Source organism: Ursus maritimus, assembly GCF_017311325.1.
Source record: "Ursus maritimus isolate PB19 chromosome X unlocalized genomic scaffold, ASM1731132v1 scaffold_X1, whole genome shotgun sequence".
Classification (NCBI taxonomy): Eukaryota; Metazoa; Chordata; class Mammalia; order Carnivora; family Ursidae; genus Ursus; species Ursus maritimus.
Genome location: NW_024423319.1, coordinates 56,001,881 through 56,020,734, shown reverse-complemented (window position 1 = coordinate 56,020,734; position 18,854 = coordinate 56,001,881).

Here is an 18,854-nt window from a genome sequence, read left to right as displayed (position 1 = left end):
AAAAAAAAAAAACCTGGCCTTTTATTTATGGTTTGATGAGAGGGTTGTAGACATTGCTACTAATACAGAAGACATAATAGTAGTGAATCTTCCAGACTGAAACTTGCACGAGATGTTTGTCTTTTTAATGTAAGCTTTAAGAATCACTTAGAAATTAGGCTTTCATGGAAGCATGTGCAGAAACAAAAAATAATAATAATAATTCCACAACAATGATAATGACACAGTCTTGGAACTCAAGCTACACAAATTCTAGTGTATTGTAGGGTGGTGAGGTGTGTAATTAACATAACTTCACTGTAATGCAAAGCGTTATGTGATATAATCGAAGTGATAGATTTCCCTATTCTCTTCCCATCTGTATCAGCTTCCTGTGATTGCTGTAACAAATCACCACAAACTTGATGGCATAAAACAATACATATTTATTCTCTTACAGTTCTGAATATCTAACGTCCAAAATTAGTATCACTGGGCTGAAATCAAGGGGTCAGCAGGACCTTACTTCTTGAGGAAGCTTTAGAGGAGAATCAATTTCCTGCCCCTTTTAATTTTCCAATAGCAGCAGCTATTCTTTGCTTTGGGGCCATATCACTCTAATCTTCAAATCCATGTGATATATAGCTTTCCTGTCTCTCAGAATTTGTCTTTATGTATCTTCTGTGTGTGTGGTAGGGGTGGGCTTAGGGTTATAAGTATGTTCTCTCCTAATATATTTAATGTAGATCACTTAAAATGAATCCTCTCCCCCAAGCCCCATATGGCTTATATGACAAATTTGAATGTTTTAAGCATACCTTATGTGAACTAGTAAGTCTGACTTTATTATATTAAGTGATAGTTGTCCTACACCCTGCTCTGTAACTGACTATGAAAGATGACTCCAGGATCAATTTGCCTTCCTCAAATCCCTCATTTTCCTCCCAAACTACAGAAAAACACAAAGACCATCCCATTTCACTTCATCATAAATGGAGAAATGAAGGGTGGGATTCTTAGAATAGTTCTAAGAAGAAGTTGAATTTCAAGTGGATCTTGAATAATAACATTATCAAGTGGAGAAAGGGAAATAGTTTAGACAGAGGAAATAGTATGAGAAACGACATGTGAGACATTGCTGAGAAAATATAATTTTCCCTGTGTTTAGAGAGGGATGGATTGGGAGTGAAGTGTGGAAGGGAATAGAGACTCTAGGAAAGGTGACCAATTTAGAGGTCAATTTAGCTTTATTTCCTTTTATGATAAGGTCACCTGACAGAATAGATTATGGGAATGCTATGGATTTTTTTCTCTGGATTTTGGCAAGGTGTTTGATAAGGTTCTGGGAGAACCTGATCTGGGTAATAGCATTGTCCAGGATGTTAATAACTGGAAGATGTTTAAACTAAGATTGGTAATAAATGGATTGATGTTAAACTTAAGGTGAGGTTTCTTGTAATGACATACAACTAAAAAGATATGTAGATCAGATTCAGAGGTTATACAAAACTTGGAAAGGAAACTAAAATGCAGTATGAAAGAATTAGGAGTCATAAAGCTCTTTACAGGGTAAAAGTTGAATGAGATTAAGCAAAGCAGGCTTTCCTTAATTCAATCCCGTTGTCAAATATTTATTGAGTACCTACTATATATTAGGCCCTAAGCTAGGTGGTGGGGTACAAACAAGACATAGTTCCTCAAGAAACTCACAGTCCTAATAGGAAAGGCAGATAAATCAATTTTATCAATACAGTGTGATAAGTAATACCATAGAGGTAATCTCAGAGTACCATGGGAAAACAGAAAAGGCATTTAAATAAGAAAAGTATTCATGAGGATATGATGTTTGGGTGAATTTTAAAGAAGTTAAGCAGGATCTGAAGAAACAAGGATGATATTTTAGGTAGAGAAAAGCGAAGGACTTTGAAGCAGTAAGACATATTTCAGGAACCTTAAGTGGCAAGGTATGACTTACAAGTAACAGTAATTATTAGAGTGATAAAGAAAAAAATTGGACGGTAAGCTCATGGAAACTGAAATCAGGATGTAACTACTTTGGTGTTACCAGAAAATAACATGGAGTTCAGAATAGAATAGGCCCCCAGGAAATATTTTTCAAAGGAATAAATGAATGAACAACATGAGTCATATCTTGAAGGGTCTTAGATGTTAAACTGAAGAGTTTGACTTTATTCTATTGATGATGGGGGGACACTGAAGTCTTTTAAACAGAATGATGTGCTCACATTTGTGTTTTAGAAGGCCTACTCTGGCAGGAGTGGGATAAATGTATTATAGAGAAGACTGTCTAAAGACAGGTGGTTAAGTGTTATAATACAAATAATAAATTAGAGTGAACTAAATAAAGAGGTGACAGTGGGTCTGTACTGGTAGAACCAACAATGTTTGGTAACTGATTACTTGTGCGGATTCAGTAGAGTGAGGAGTATGGATTGGGGGAGGTTGAGAAAAAAAATAAAATTTTATAATGGGAGTAAAAACTCTTTAGGATGTGTAGAAGAGATGCCTTGAAGTATCTAGGGCCCAGCAGCTCAGGTATAGAAACAGTGTTCGAATACTTTGATTATTCTAAGATTTTGGTTTATGGATGGGTGTCAATGGAAAGGACTGTAAGTAGAAAGGAATTATCTCATTTCTCTGCTCCCTTTTACAACAAAAATCCTTAAATGAATTTTCTATACTCATTATCTTCATTGCCTCTTCTTCATTTCTCTCTTAAAACCTCTCCAATAAGGCTTTGTCCTTACTTACCCATTGAAAGTGCTCTTGTCAAAGTCACCATATTGTTAAACCCAAATCAATTTTCAGTCTTCATTTTACCTAAAAATTAGAAGCACTTGATATATTTGCTCCCTCCTCCTTGAAATACTTTTTTTCACTTGGCTTACAAGTTTAAACAATCTCCAGCTTTTCCTCTGATTCCTCTACCCAGTTATTTATGACCCTGGCCTCTAAGTATTGCACAGTACCAGTTATTGGATGACTTTTCTCTATGTATCTATTCCCTTGGAGTGTGCATCCAGTTAGTTGCATGATTTTAAATATCATCTAAATTGTTATGATTCTCAAATTTATAGTAATCTAGACCTCTTCCTTGAACTCCTGAGTTAAAAATCCAGTTTACTACTAAACATTTCCACTTGGATATATTATAGGCATCTTAAGCTTAACATGTCTTAAAACAGCCCCAGATCTCCCCTATACTTTACTTCCCTCAAATTCCTGCTGCTTTTAAGCAGTCTTTCTCATCTCAGTTAATAGCAATTCTATTCTTCCTATTGCAGAACAAAACCACAGTATCATTTTTACTACTTTCTCTCACTCTCCAATTTCAAATTTGTTCTATTTCTCTCCCTCCCTCTGTCTCTCTCTCTCTCTCCCCATCCCCCACAATCAGAGAGTATGACAGTTGCCAGGAGATAGGGGTCTGGAAAAGTGGGGAGATGTTGTTCAAAGAGTACAAACTTTCAGTTATAAGATGAATAAATTCTGGGGATCTAATGTACAACATAGTGACAACAGTTAATAATAATGTATTGTATACTTGAAACCTGCTGAGAGAGTAAATATTAAGTAAGTGTTCCTACCACACACACCTAAAAAGGTAACCAAGAGAAGGATGAACGTTTTAATTAACCTGATTACGGTAATCATTTCACAATTGTACACATATAATAAATCATCACTTCACACACACTACTTAAATATATACAATTTTTCTTTGTCAAACATACCTCAATAAACCTGGAAAAAATGCAATTTTAAAAAAATTTATTTTAAAATGTTATCTTTGAAATAATAAATATTTGTGACATTATCTTTCAAGTTTTCAAGCGATTTCTGTTGGGCATTTTTGAATTAATGTTACTTTTAATATTTTCCATTATCAATCATTTGTATGAGGTGGAGATAATTTTTACATGTAATTGAAATATATACTCTTTTATGATATATTGTTTCATAATAATAATAAACCATGCATGTATTATTATATTGGATTTTATTTTACAGGTATCAGAGAAGAATGATTTACTCTTTACTATTATGGAAAATCATAATTAATTAGCAACATGCAAGTAAATGTTATGAAAAATACTGAGTATCTTATGATTTCAGAAATATCTGAGAATTCCCAGGAGTTCCAATTTATTGACCCTGGATTACAAAGACTAATATCTGTCAGGAATTTGGAAACACTACTCCCTCCTTTCCTTTAAGTCATCCTCAAATGTCACTTTACTACATTCCATATTAACCATCTCTGTTTGATTTTCTCCATAGAACTTATTTCCTGATATAATACATTATCATTTGTTTATTTTTCTGTTTCCTTTCTCTCACTAGAATGCAAGCTCTACAAAGCTGTGTATTTTTACTGCTATATCCAAAGTTCTTAGAAAAAAGATTACCATACAGTAGGCACCTTGAAAATGTTTGTTTAATGAATGAATAAATGACAGATTATGGGATTTAGACTGAATAGAAATGGAAGTGTCTGTGGAAGTGAGCTAATCAGTGATGGCCCAAGTCTTGGGAAAGGAAGTTCAGGTAGAAGCTTAGATGACATAGTAGTAATAAAGGAATGAGATGACTAGAAGAATAAAAGATTGCAGTCAAAATATGGGGTACCGGAGTTTAAATTTTCAGAGATAAAGCAACATCAGGTTACAAGATTTAAGTTATAGTTACGGAAATGGGTGATGAGTGGTGATGAAAGTCTTTGGTGTTGAAGTAATCAAGGCTAGGAATAAGGCTAGAAAGCTGATTGGAATAATCCTACATAGGTATTGACTTGCCCTGGATGACATCAAGAAAAGATATGGAGAGAAAGTTGATGTCCTCAGTGAATGTTGGGATTGGCCTAGAAATCTGAGGATGACAGTATCAAGAACTCCCATGTTCGTTGCAGGGAATGTACACAAAATATTCACAATACCAAGATACTCACAAAATATTCACAAAAGCCAAGAAAGGGAAGTAACCTAAATCTCTATCAATGTATGAATGGAAAAAGAAAATGTAGTAGAGAAGGGGAGATAAGATAGTGGCATTGTAGGAGGACCCTAAGCTTATCTCATCCTTTGAACACAACTAGATAACTATCAAATCATTCTGAATACCCAAGAAATCAATCTGAGGACTGACAGAACAAACTTCACAACTAAAGGGAGAGAAGAGACCACATTGGGGAAAGTAAGGAGTCCAGAAACCTGGTTTGGAGAAATGGATCACAGGTGCTGGAGAAGGGAGGGGGCCCAGAAAGGAGTGAGAAAAAGACATACAGGGGTACACATAAGCAGAACACTTCCTTAAAGCCATTGGCTGGGAAAATAAGAGGGGCTGATTTTCATGAGTATTTGCAACCAGTGGGACTTGAAGACTGGAATTTTAAAGGTCTGCAGGCTTGGCTGGGATAAAGCCTTAGGGCACATCCCCACACCTGCAGAGAAGGCAAGCAAATAACCTAGGGGCAGATGGCATGGAGGCGCAGATCTGAAGAACATCTGGAGCACACAGGGAGGAGATTGTTCACTCTTGTTGGAGTGCATCACTGAGTGGTGGAATTCATAGAACCACATCTCTAGGGACAAAGGAGCTGGTGAGTGCTATTCCCCTCACCCACCCTTCAGCATAAGTGCAGAGCCACCTGGGAAGAGCTATTCACCTGACACCAGCTATCTAGCTTGCTTGCTCCAGGTCCCACACCCTTGCACTCTGAAGTGACTGTCCTTGGTCAAACTTCCCTCAGTCCCAGCATGGTGAGACCCTCACCAGGAAGACCAGCCCAGGCCCCTGACTACACCATATACCTAAAGCCTGGGGTTTTAAAAGTCTACAGGCTTGGCTGGGATAGAGCCTGGAAGTCATGGTGCTACTCCTGGAGTGAAGGTGGGTAGACAACTTGGAGGCAGACAGTGTGGAAATGGTGATCTGAAAAACACCTAGAACACACAGTGGGGAAATTGTTCTTTCTTCTCTGAGTGCTTCCCTAGGAGCAAGAGCACAAAGACCCATCTCTGGGGACAAAGGAGTGCCTGACACCATTTCTCTCCTCTGCACCTCAGCACAAACACAGAGCTACCTACCTACAGAAAACAAAACAATGCAAAAACTGGCTGCTTAACCCACTTACATCAGATCTCACACCTCTGTGCTCTGCTGATGTTGCCCTTCCTGGTCAAGTTTGTCTCAAACCCAGCATACCAGGCCCCCTCCCAGAAGAACAGTAGAAACTCCTGCCCACACCACATCTCCTGACCAGAGAGCCTGCAAAGCTTCAGTTCTAGTAGAAGTAGTATCAGGTCTCATTTAACAAGCAGAACCATCGAACATCTAGTTAAAATTCACCACACTTTGGCCAAGGACAAAACACTACCCACTGCAAGCAAGGAGAACCTCTGCAGATGACTGACCTAAGGGATAAAGCAGCCAAAACACATTAGCAGAGTGAAAACCAGCACACACCAGAGATACTCCCTGAAGCACCAGACCTTGGACACTATGTGACCTCTTCTTCATAAAGTCAATACTCTCAGGAGCAGGAACATAACAGGCTTTTGTAACATACAGAAGAAAACAGAGATAGAAATATGCCAGAGCAGAGGAATTCATCCCAAATGAAGCAATAATATAAAGTCACAGCCAGAGATCTAAGCAAAACAGATAAGTAATGGCTGATGGAGAACTTAAAGAAACAATCACAAGGATACATTCTGGGTTTGAGAAAACAATGGAAAACCAGAGAGTCCCTTGCCACAGAGATAGAAGTTAAAAAACAATCAGAAATGAAAAATGCGATAATGGAGAGTTGAAACAGACTGGATGCAATGAACACAAGAATGCAAGAAGCAGAGGAATAGATAAGTGATATAGAAGACAAACTAATGGGAAAATAATGAAACTGAAAAAAGAGAGAAAGAAGAATTATGCAACATGAGAATAGACTTAGGTTACTCAGTGACTCCATCAAACATAATAACATCTGTATTATAGGAGTCCCAGAGGAAGAAGAAGAAGAAGAAGAAGAAGAAGAAGAAGAAGAAGAAGAAGAAGAAGAAAGAAGAAGAAAGAAAGAAAGAAAGAAAGAAAGAAAGAAAGAAAGAAGAAAGTTTATTTGAGGGAATGATAGCTCAAAAATTCCCTAAACTGGGGAAGGAAACAGACATTCAAGTCCAAGAGGCACAGAGAACTCCCATCAAAATCAACAATAGCAGTGCAACACCAAGACATATTGTAATCAAACTTGCAAAATATAGCAATAGAAAAAAAATCCTAAGAGCAGCAAAACAAAAGAAGTCCTTAACTTACAAGGTAATACCAGTAAGGTTGGCAACAGATCTCTCCACAGATTGTTGGCAAACAAGAAGGGAGTGGCATATATTCAACATGCTTAATGGAAAAAAATTGCAGCCAGGAATATTCTATCCAGCAAGGCTATTATTCAGAATAGAAGGAGAGATAAAGAATTTCACAGACAAACAAAAACTAAAGGAGTTTGTGACCACTAAAACAGCCCAGCAAGAAATATTAAAGGGGACTCTTGGAAGAGAAAGGAAAGACAAAACTGACAAAGACAAAAAAGAAACAGAGAAAATCTCCAGAAACAACAAAACAAGTAATAAAATGGCAATAACTACATATCCATCAATAATTAATCTCAATATCAATGGACTAAATGCTCAAATAAAAAAACATAGGGTGTCAGAATGGAAAAGAAAAAAAATAGGATCCATCTATATGCTGCTTATGAGAGACGCATTTTAGACCTAAAGACACCTGCAACCTGAAAGTGAGGGGATGGAGAAACATATATCATGTTAATGGACATCAAAAGAAAGCTAGAGTAGCAATAGTTATATCAGACAAACTAAATTTTAAACCAGAGACTGTAACAAGAAATGAAGAATAGCACTATATCATAATAAAGGGGACTATCCAACAAGAAGATCTAACAATTATAAATATTTATGCACCCAACATGGGAGCTCCAAATACACAAAATAATTAATAACAAATATAAAGGAACTCACTGTTAATAATACAATAATAGTAGGGGGCTTTAACACCCCATTTACATCAATGGACAGATCATCTAGGCAGAAAGTCAACAAGGAAACAATGGCTTTGAATAACACAGTGGACCAGATGGACTTGACAGATATATTCACAACATTCCATCCTAAAGTAACACAATATACATTCTCTTCAAGTATATATAGGACATTCTCCAGAATAGATTATATACTAGGTCACAAAACAGGCCTCAACAAGTACAAAGGGATTGAGATCATACCATGCAACTTTTCAGACTACAATGTTATGAAACTTGAATTCATCCACAAGAAAAAAATGCATAAACTACACAAATACATGGCAATTAAACAACATGGTACTACGCAATGAATGGGTCAATGATAAAATTAAAGAAGAAATTTAAAAATACATGTAAACCAATGAAAATGAAAACATGATGGTCCAAAACATTTGGGATGCAGCAAAAGTGGTCCTAAGAAGGAAGTATATAGCAATACAGGCCTGCCTCAAGAAGCAAGAAAAATCTCAAATAAACAATCTAACTTTAAAGATAAAGGAGTTAGAAAAATAACAACAAATGAAGCATAAAGCCACCAGAAGGAAGGAAATAATAAAGATAAGAGCAGAAATAAATGATGTAGGGACAAGGAATCAACAACAACAACAACAACAAAAACACAAAACAGATCAATGAAACCAGGAGCTGGTTCTTTGAAAAAATTAATAAAATTTATAAACCCCAGCCAGATTTGTCAAAAAGAAAAGAGAAAGGACCCAAATAAAATCACGAATGAAAGAGGTGAAATAACAACCAATAGTACAGAAATACAAACAATTATAAGAGAATATTATGAAAAACTATATGACAAAAATTGGACAACCTGGAAGAAATGGACAAATTCCTAGAAATATATTAACTACCAAAACTGAAGCAAGAGGAAATAGAAAAGTTGAACAGACCAATAACCAGCAAAGAAATTGAATCAGTAATCAAAAATCTCCCAAAAAACAAAAGTCCAGGGCCAGATGGCTTCTTAGGGGAATTCTACAAAACATTGAGGGAATAGTTTATACCTGTTCTTCTCAAAATATTCCAAAAAGATAAATGGAAGGAAAACTTCCAAATTCATTCTATGAAGCCAGCATTACCCTTATTCTAAAACCAGCCAAAGACTCCACTAACAAAGAATACTACAGGCCGATATTGTGATGAACACAGATGCAAAAAATGCTCAAAAAAATACTAGCAAATTGAATCCAACAGTACATTAAAGGAATCATTCCCTACGATCAAGTGGGATTTATTCCTGGGCTGCAAGGGTGGTTCAATATTTGCAAATCAACCAATGTGATACACCACATTAATAAAAGATAAGAACCATATGATCATTTCAATAGGTGCAGAAAAGCATTTGACAAAGTACAACATTCATTCATGATAAAAAAAAAAAACCTCTCGATGAAGTAGGCTTAGAGGGAACATTCTTAAACACAATAAAGTCCATATATGAAAAACCTACAGCAAATGAGGAAAAACTGAGAACTTTTCCTCTATAGTCAGGAACAAGACAGGGATGTCCACTGTCACCACTGTTATTTAACATAGTACTGGAAGTCCTAGGCACAGTAATCAGACAACACAAAGAAATAAAAGTCATCCAAATTGGTAAGGAATAAGTCAAACTTTCACTATTTGCAGATGACATGATACTCTATATAGAAAACCCAAAAGACTCCACCAAATACTTGCTTGAACTGATACACAAATTCAGTGAAGTTGCAGGATGCAAAACCAATGTACAGAAATCTTTTGCATTTCTATACACCAATAAATAAGAAGCAGAAAGAGAAATCAAGAAATCAATCCCAGTTACAACAGCACCAAAAACCATAAAATACCTAGGAATAAACAATACCAAAGTGGTAAAAGACCTATACTCTGAAAACTATAAAACACTAATGAAAGAAATTGAAAAGGACACAAAGAAATGGAAAAACATTACATGCTCATGGATTGGAGGAACAAATACTGTTAAAATATCTATATTACCCAAAGCAATCTACTCATAAATAAAATAAAAACTAAAAAAATCAAGTTGTACACCTTAAATACATACATTCCTAATTGTCAATTATACCTCAGTAAAGCTGGAGAAAAAAAGAAGCCAAGCTTCTGTTGCAAATGGTCTCTTATTGGAGGCGACTTTTTTGATGTAGGGTGTTATAGGTTCAGTTGTGTCCCTCCAAAAGATATGTTGAAGTCCTAACCTTTCGTACCTCAGAATATGACCTTATTTGAAAATAGAGTTGCTGCAGATGTAATTAGTTAAGATTGGGTCATACTGGAATATGGTTTACCTTTAACCCAATATAACTGACATCCTTATAAGAAAAGAAGACACAGAGAAAGACAGAGACATGGGGAGAATATCATGTGATGACAAGTTTAGAGATTGGAGTAATGCAGCTGCAAACCAAGGAACACAAAAGATGATGTCACTGCCAGAATCTAAGAAGAGGCAAGAAACTATTCTACCAAGAGTTTCAGAGGAAGCATGGCTCTGCTGACACATTAATTTTAGATTTCTAGCCTCTTGAAATGAGAAAATAAATTTTTGTTGTTTTAAGCCACGCAGTTTGTGATACTTTGTTATGGCAGCCCTAGGAAGCTAATAAATTCCATCAAAAGTCCCTGTAAATTGAATTCAACATTTCGAATGAGGTGCAGTGTCCAACAAGAGAGACTGTGCATTAGTGGATGCACTCAGCTGCAAACCTGGCTTGGACACAGAAGACCCTTAACATGAAGCACACACGTTCTTGGTGCTTCTCCCTGATGGCTCTGGATCTCAGCTAGCTAGTCTTACATAGATTTATTGGTCTTCTGCTCTCCAGTTCCCCCAGAGATTCTCCTGAGTTGGTGATCAGTCAGTGGTAGTCCAATATGCAAAAGTGAGTGACTTGAGGATGTAAGGCTCTCACACCCTTTACTCCAGGGGCACATCTTGCTTGGGTCGTTGTTGATATTTTGGACTCTGCTCATTCGCTCAACAATCCCTCAACAGAATGACTAGGAGGAGGAACTCTCAATGAGGAAAAGAAACAGAGACAATGTCATCTGGCACAGAACTATTGGGTATGGATATAAGCAAAATGTCAGAGACAGAATTCAGGATATCAATCATGAAGTCAATAGGTAGGCTTGAAAAAAGCCTTAGGGATAATACAGAATCTCTAAGAGCAGAAATGAGATCTAAACAGGTCGAACTAAAAAGTGCTATGAATGAGATGCAGTCTCAATTGGATACTCTAACAAGGTCAATGAAGTAGAAGAGAGAATTAGTGATCTAAAATACAAGCTGATGAAAAAGAAGGAAGTGGAGGAAAACAGAGATAGGCTACTAGTAGCACATGAGAAAAGGATTGCAGAGATTAATGATGCCATGAAACATTTCAATGTCAGAATTATTGGAATCCCTGAAGGGATGGAGAGAAAGAGAGAGGGCTAGAAGATATATTTGAGCAAATCATAGCTGAGAGCATCCCTAATCTGGGGAAAGAAACAAGCATTTGATTCCAAGAGGCAGAGAGGACCACTCCCAAAATCAATTAAAATAGATCAACACCCTGACATGTAATAGTGAAGCTTGCAAATTTTACAGCCTAGGAAACAATCCTGAGAATAGCCTGGGAGAGAACGTTCCATATATATGGAGGGAGGAACATCAAAATAACAACAGACCTGTCCACAGAAACCTGGCAAGTGAGAAAGGGCTGGAAAGATGTATTCAAGCTACTAAATGAAAAGAACATGCAGCCAAGAATACTTTATCCAGCAAGGCTGTCATTCAGAATGGATGGAGAGATGAAGGGCTTTCCGGACAAGCAGAAATTGAAAGAATATGCAACACCAAGCCAGTCCTGCAAGAAATATTAAGGGAGATTCTGTAAATGAAGAGAGACCCCAAGAGTCACATAGACCAGAAGGAAACAGAAAATCTACAGAAATAGGGATGTTACTGGCAATAAAATGGCACTAAATTCACGTCTTTAAATAGTTACTCTAAATGTAAATGGGCTGGATGCTCCCATGAAAAGACACAGGGTTTCAGAATGGATAAAAAAGCAGGACCCATCCATATGCTGTCTACAAGAGACTCATTTTGAATCTAAAGACACCTCCATATTGAAAGTGAGGGGATAGAGACCATCTACCATGTGAATGGACCTCAAGAGAAAGCAGGGGTATTCCCTCCCTTCCCCTATGGTCTTCTGCGCTATTCCTTATGTTACACATATGAGTGAAATCATATGATAATTGTCTTTCTCTGCTTGACTTATTTCACTGAGCATAATCCCCTCCAATTCCATCTATGTCAATGCAAATGGTGGGTCTTCATCCTTTCTGATGGCTGAGTAATATTCCACTGTATATATGTACCACTTCTTCTTTATCCTAACTGAAGGTAATAAAAATATAAGTGAAAATCCTGAGACAAATTAAAAAAAAAACTGGGGAAGGGAGAACCACACTCCCCACTGAGCAGGGAGCCTGATGTGGGACTCAAACCCAGGACACCAGAATTATGACCCAAGCCAAAGGCAAGAAGCTTAACTAACTGAGCCATCCAGGTGTCCCTATTTCAAATATTTTCAACCTATTTTAATAAAAAGACTTAACCATCTTATTTTATAATATTAAAAAAAGAAAGCTGGGGTAGCAATCCTCATATCAGACAAATTAGATTTTAAACCAAAGACCATAATAAGAGACGTAGATGGACACTATATTATACTTAAAGGGTCTATCCAACAAGATCTAACAATTGTAAATACTATGCCCACAACATGGGAACAGCCAATTATAGAAACCAATTAATAACCAAATAAATAAACATATTGATAAAAATACATTAATAGCAGGAGACCTCAACACTCCACTCACAGCAATGGACAGATAATCTAACCAGAAGATCAACAAAGAAACAAGAGCTTTGAAGGACACATTGGACCAGATGGACTTTGTAGATATATACAGAACATTCCATCCTAAGGGCGCCTGGGTGGCTCAGTCATTAAGCATCTGCCTTCGGCTCAGGGTGTGATCCCAGAGTCCTGGGATCGAGCCCCACATCCGGCTCCTCTGCTGGGAGCCTGCTTCTTCCTCTCCCACTCCCCCTGCTTGTGTTTCCTCTTGCTGGCTGTCTCTTTCTCTGTCAAATAAATAAATAAATATTTTTTTAAAAAGAACATTCCATCCTAAAACAACACAATACTCATTCTTCTCGAGTGCACATGGAACTTCCTCCAAAAGAGACCACATACTGGGTCACATATCAGGTCTCAACTGACACCAAAAGACTGAGATTATTCCCTGAATATTATCAGACCACAATTCTTTGAAACTGAAACTCAATCAAAAGAAAAAATTTGGAAGGAATTCAAACACTTGGAAGTTAAAGAGTGTTTTGCTAAAGAATGATTAGGTCAACCGGGAAATTTAAGAACTTAAACAGTTCATGGAAACTAATGAGAATGAAAACACATCAGCCCAAAACCTATGGCATACTGCAAAGGTGGTCCTAAGGGGGAAATACATAGCCATCCAAGCCTCTTTCAAAAAGTAGAAAAATCCCAAATGCACAAGCTAACCTTACACCTAAAGGAGCTGGAGAAAGAAGAGCAAATAAAGCCTAAACCAAGCAGAAGCAGAGCAAGAATAAAGATTAGAGCAGAGATCAATGAAATAGAAACCAGAAAAACAGTAGAACCAGTGAACAAAACTAAAAGCTGGTTCTTTGAAAGAATTAATAAGATCGATAAACAACTGGCCAAACTTATCCAGAAGAAAAGGGAAAGGACCCAAATCAATAAAATCATGAATGAAAGGGGAGAACACATAGGAAATAGAAACAATTATTAGAAATTATTACCAGAAACTATATGCTAACAAATTAAGCAACTGGAAGAAATGGATGCCTTCCTGGAAACTTATAAACTACCAACACTGAAACAGGAAGAAATAGACAATCTGAATAAACAAATAACCACTAATGAAATTGAAGCAGTAATCAAAAACCTCCCAAAAAATGAGTCCAGGGCCAGATGGCTTTCCAGGGGAATTCTACCAAACATTTAGAAAAGAAATCATACCTATTCTACTAAAGATGTTCCAAAAAAATAGAAATAGAAGGAAAGCTTCCAAACTCCTTCTATGATGTCAGCATTTCCCTGATCCCAAAACCAGGCAAAGACCTCATCAAACAGGAGAATTACAGACCGATATTCCTGATGAATATGGATGCCAAAATACTCAACAAGATCCTATCCAACAGGATCCAACAGTACATTAAAAGGATTATCCATCACGACCAAGTGAGATTTATTCCTGGGATGCAAGGGTGGTTCAACATTCATAAATTAATCAATGTGATAGAGCACAATAATAAGAGAGGAGACAAGAACCATATGATCCTCTCAACTGATGCAAAAAAAGCATTTGACAAAGTACAGTATTCTTTCCCGATTAAAGCTCTTCAAAGTGTAGGGATAGAGGGAACATACTTCAATATCATAAAAGCCACCTATGAAAAGCCCATAGCAGATATCATTCTCAATGGTGAAAAACGGAGAGCTTTTCCCTTAAGGTCAGGAACACGACAGGGATGCCCACTCTCACCATTACTGCTCAACATAGTACTAGGAGTCGTAGCCTCAGCAATCAGACAACAAAAAGAAATAAAAGGCATTCAAATTGGCAAAGAAGAAGTCAAACTCTCTTTCTTTGCAGATGACATGATACTTTATATGGAAAACACAAAAAACTCCACCCTCAAATTACTAGAACTCATATAGGAATTCAGAAATGTGGCAGGATACAAAATCAGTGCACCAAAGTCTTTTGCCTTTGTTTACACTAACAATGTATCTGAGAAAAGAAATTAAGGAATCAGTTCCACTCACGATAGCACCAAAAACCATAAGATAACTAGGAATAAACCTAACCAAAGAGGTAAAGGATCTATACTCTAGAAACTACAGAACACTTATGAAAGAAATTAAGGAAGACACAAAAAGATGAAAAAACATTTCATGCTCATGGATTGGAAGAATAAACATTGTTAAAATGTCTATGCTGCCTAGAACAATCTACACTTTCAATGCAATCCCTATAAAAATATCATTGGCATTTTTCATAGAGCTGGAACAAACAATCCTATGGATTTGGATGGAACCAGAAAAGACCCTGAATTGCCAGAGGAATGTTGAAAAAGAAAATCAAAGTTGAGGGCATGATGATGCCTGACTTTTAGCTATATTATAAAGCTGTGGTCATCAAGACACCATGGTATTGGCACAAAAACAGACACATAGATCAATGGAACTGAATAGAGAACCCAGAAATGGACCCTCAACTCTCTGGTCAAGTAATCTTCAAAAATCCAGAAAAAAAAATCCAATAGAAAAAAGACAGTCTCTTCAGTAAATGGTGCTGGGAAAATTGGACAGCCACATGTAGAAGAATGAATTAGACCATACACAAAGATAAACTCTAAATGGATGAAAAACCTAAATGTGAGACAGGAAACCATCAAAATCCCGGAGGAGAACATAGGCAGTAACCTCTTCGACATTGGCCACAGCGACTTCTTTCAAGACACATCTCCAAAGGCAAGGGAAACAAAAGCAAAAATGAACTGCTGGCACTTCAACAAGATAAAAAGCTTCTGCACAGCAAAGGAAACAGTCAACAAAACTAAAAGGCAACCCATGGAATGGGAGAAGATATTTGCAAATGGCATTGCAAATAAAGGGCTGGTATCCAAGATCTATAAAGAACTTCTCAAACTCAACACCCAAAAACAAATAATCCAGTCAAATAATGGGCAGAAGACATGAACAGACACTTCTCCAAAGAAGACATACAAATGGCTAACAGACACATGACAAAATGTTCAACATCATTAGCCATCAGGGAAATTCAAATCAAAACCATAATGAGATACCACCTTACACCAGTTAGAATGATAAAAATTAGTGAAACAGGAAACAACAAACGTTGGAGAGGATGTGGAGAAAGGGGAACCCTCTTACACTGTTGGTGGGAAGGCAAGCTGGTACAGCCACTCTGGAAAACAGTATGGAGATTCCTCAAGACATTAAAAATAGAGCTACCCTAAGACCCAGCAATTGCATCACTAGGTATTTAGCCCAAAGATACAGAGGTAGTGAAAAGAAGGGGCAAATGCACCCCAATGTTCATAGCAGCAATATCCATGATAGCCAAACTATCTACAGAGCCAAGATGTCTGTCAACAGATAAATGGATAAAGAAGATGTGGAACATATATACAATAGAGTAATCCTCAGCATCAGAAAGGATGAATATCCACCATTTGCATTGACATGGATGGAACTGGAGGGGATTATGCTCAGTGAAATAAATCAAGCAGAGAAAGACAATTATCATATGGTTTCACTCATATGTGGAACATAAAGAATAGTGCAGAGGACCATAACAGAAGGAAGGGAAAACTGAAGGGGAAGAAATCAGAGAGGGAGAGAAACCATGAGAGACTCTGGACTCCAGGAAACAAACTGAGGGTTAGAGAAGGGAGGGGGTGAGGGGATGGGGTAACTGGGTGATGGGTATTAAGGAGAACAGGAGTTGTGATGAGCACCGAGTATTATAGGCAATTAATGAATGTTGAACACCACATAAAAAACTAATGATGTTGGCTAACTGAACATATTTAAAAAAAGATTTGTTGGTCTCTTTCCCATGTTATATAGAATGGTTGGATAATTTTAGAGATTTTAGCACATGACAACTTTAAAAAAGAAGGCATTATCCGTTGTTCCCAGCATTCTTGTGTCTTTTTCCCTTCACATTCAAGCTTCATTAAATGATAATTGTTTGTACTCACAATCTTGACTCTTCTAAAACAGCTCATTATGGTCATCTCCCTCCCCAACACCCCATGTCAGTGTACTTTGAAGCAGTCTTATCCTGCTGACTCTCAGACCTCACAGTCCAACGTTCCAATTCCATTAGAATTCTGCTTTGTTAAAGATATGATAAATAATCTCTAATTAAGTCTTTGATTAATGATAAAGTTTTCATGTCTATGTTAGCAAGCATGTTTTATCAACGTCCAACAAGGTTTCAACCCACAGGCTTCTTATATCTGTGACCCCTATATTTTGCCTCCTAGCTGGCTATTAACGTATAAGCTGACCTGTGTTTAGATAGTAGCACTGGGGCTTCTGATACTAGAATGCAACAAAAAAAGGTACTAACATCTAAAAAGAATCTGAAAACTTGTATTTGATATCAGACATAATCACATTCAAATTTCATACATACAGCCATTATTATCAATATCTTTTCTTTCAATAGCAGTTATGGACTAACCTACATATGTCACTTCCCCCATCTCAGTAAGACTGCTGCAACACTACTTCCATAACTCAGTCTACTTCCACTTGGATATAATTAATTACAATGTCCTCTTTGACCTTTCATAAAATTACAGAATGTGAGATCCTGTAATGAACTTATAGATCACCTAGTTCCACTCTTATTTTACAATTTGTAGAAACTGTGGCCCAGAAAGAGGAATTGGTTTGTACAGGACTATACAGCTATTAAGATAAGACCTAGAATCGCAGTCTTCTAACTCCCGTCTTGACATTCTTCTACTTTGTCACACTGCTAAGGATTATCATCTGAAAACAAGTCCCAACAGGATGAATATTTAGTTTCCCATTTTCAATAAGAAGGGTTTTTTTTTCCACTAATGATCCTCAAAGTAATTATCTACCAGATTTTAGCTGTATTAGGTTTGATAATATCTAAAATTACATTCATCTTACTAGACTTATAACCAGCTGAAATTGCTACAGAAAAAAAAAGCTTAATCTTTATTGCCCATTTTCATTTATAATGCCTCTGTTGATTTCACTGCCCAGGGATGAAGTCATGAGGCACTCTAGAAAATCTGCATGTTTATTGCCCAGTGTTTACTCAGAGTGTAATCTTAAAAGAAGGGACATTGAGGAGATCAAAACCAACATGTAGACCCGATACCTAATAGCAAGCCACCAGCCAGCAAAATGTTATTATATAAATTGAGAAGCTGTTCAAGACCAGACACTTCCAGGAGATGGCAGTATAAGGCAGGTCTGTATTCAAGGGAAATTGAAAATTGATAAAAGGGGGGAAAGAGTTAGTTTTCGTTGCCTAAGAATAGTTTTAAGATGGGATCATGCCACCAACTAAAACCTGTATACAAGGAAAATGCACTGATGTTACAAGGTTATGTAGATCACCTGTGTGAGATCTACCAGGCAATGGCCACAGAGCATTTTAAAGAAAATATTGAGAATAAATGCATCCCAAAAATTTTGTTCTAAATATTCCTAAGATCTCAACACTGTGTGGGGTTAGCAGGGAGATTACTTACATTTTCAAAGGAAGGTTCTAATCATATTATGTGTAAGAAGATGCACCGAGTTGTAATATTCATCTTTTATTGATTGTCTAACATATATCAAGTATTGTGTGCTGGTTATTATTACAAATTATTTTTTTTAATCTCCATCCTGGGAAGTAACTACCATTATCTAAATTTTACATATGAGGAAACAGGTTTCAGAGTTTACGTAACTTGCCCAGCAGACAATATTTATGCATAAGATACAAATTCCCATATAACATTTATTTTTTTAAAATTTTTTTTAACTTTTCCCTTGGTACTTTTGTCCTTGATTCTTGATTACTTGAAAGTATGTTTACTTAAGAAAGTGTAATAGAGACA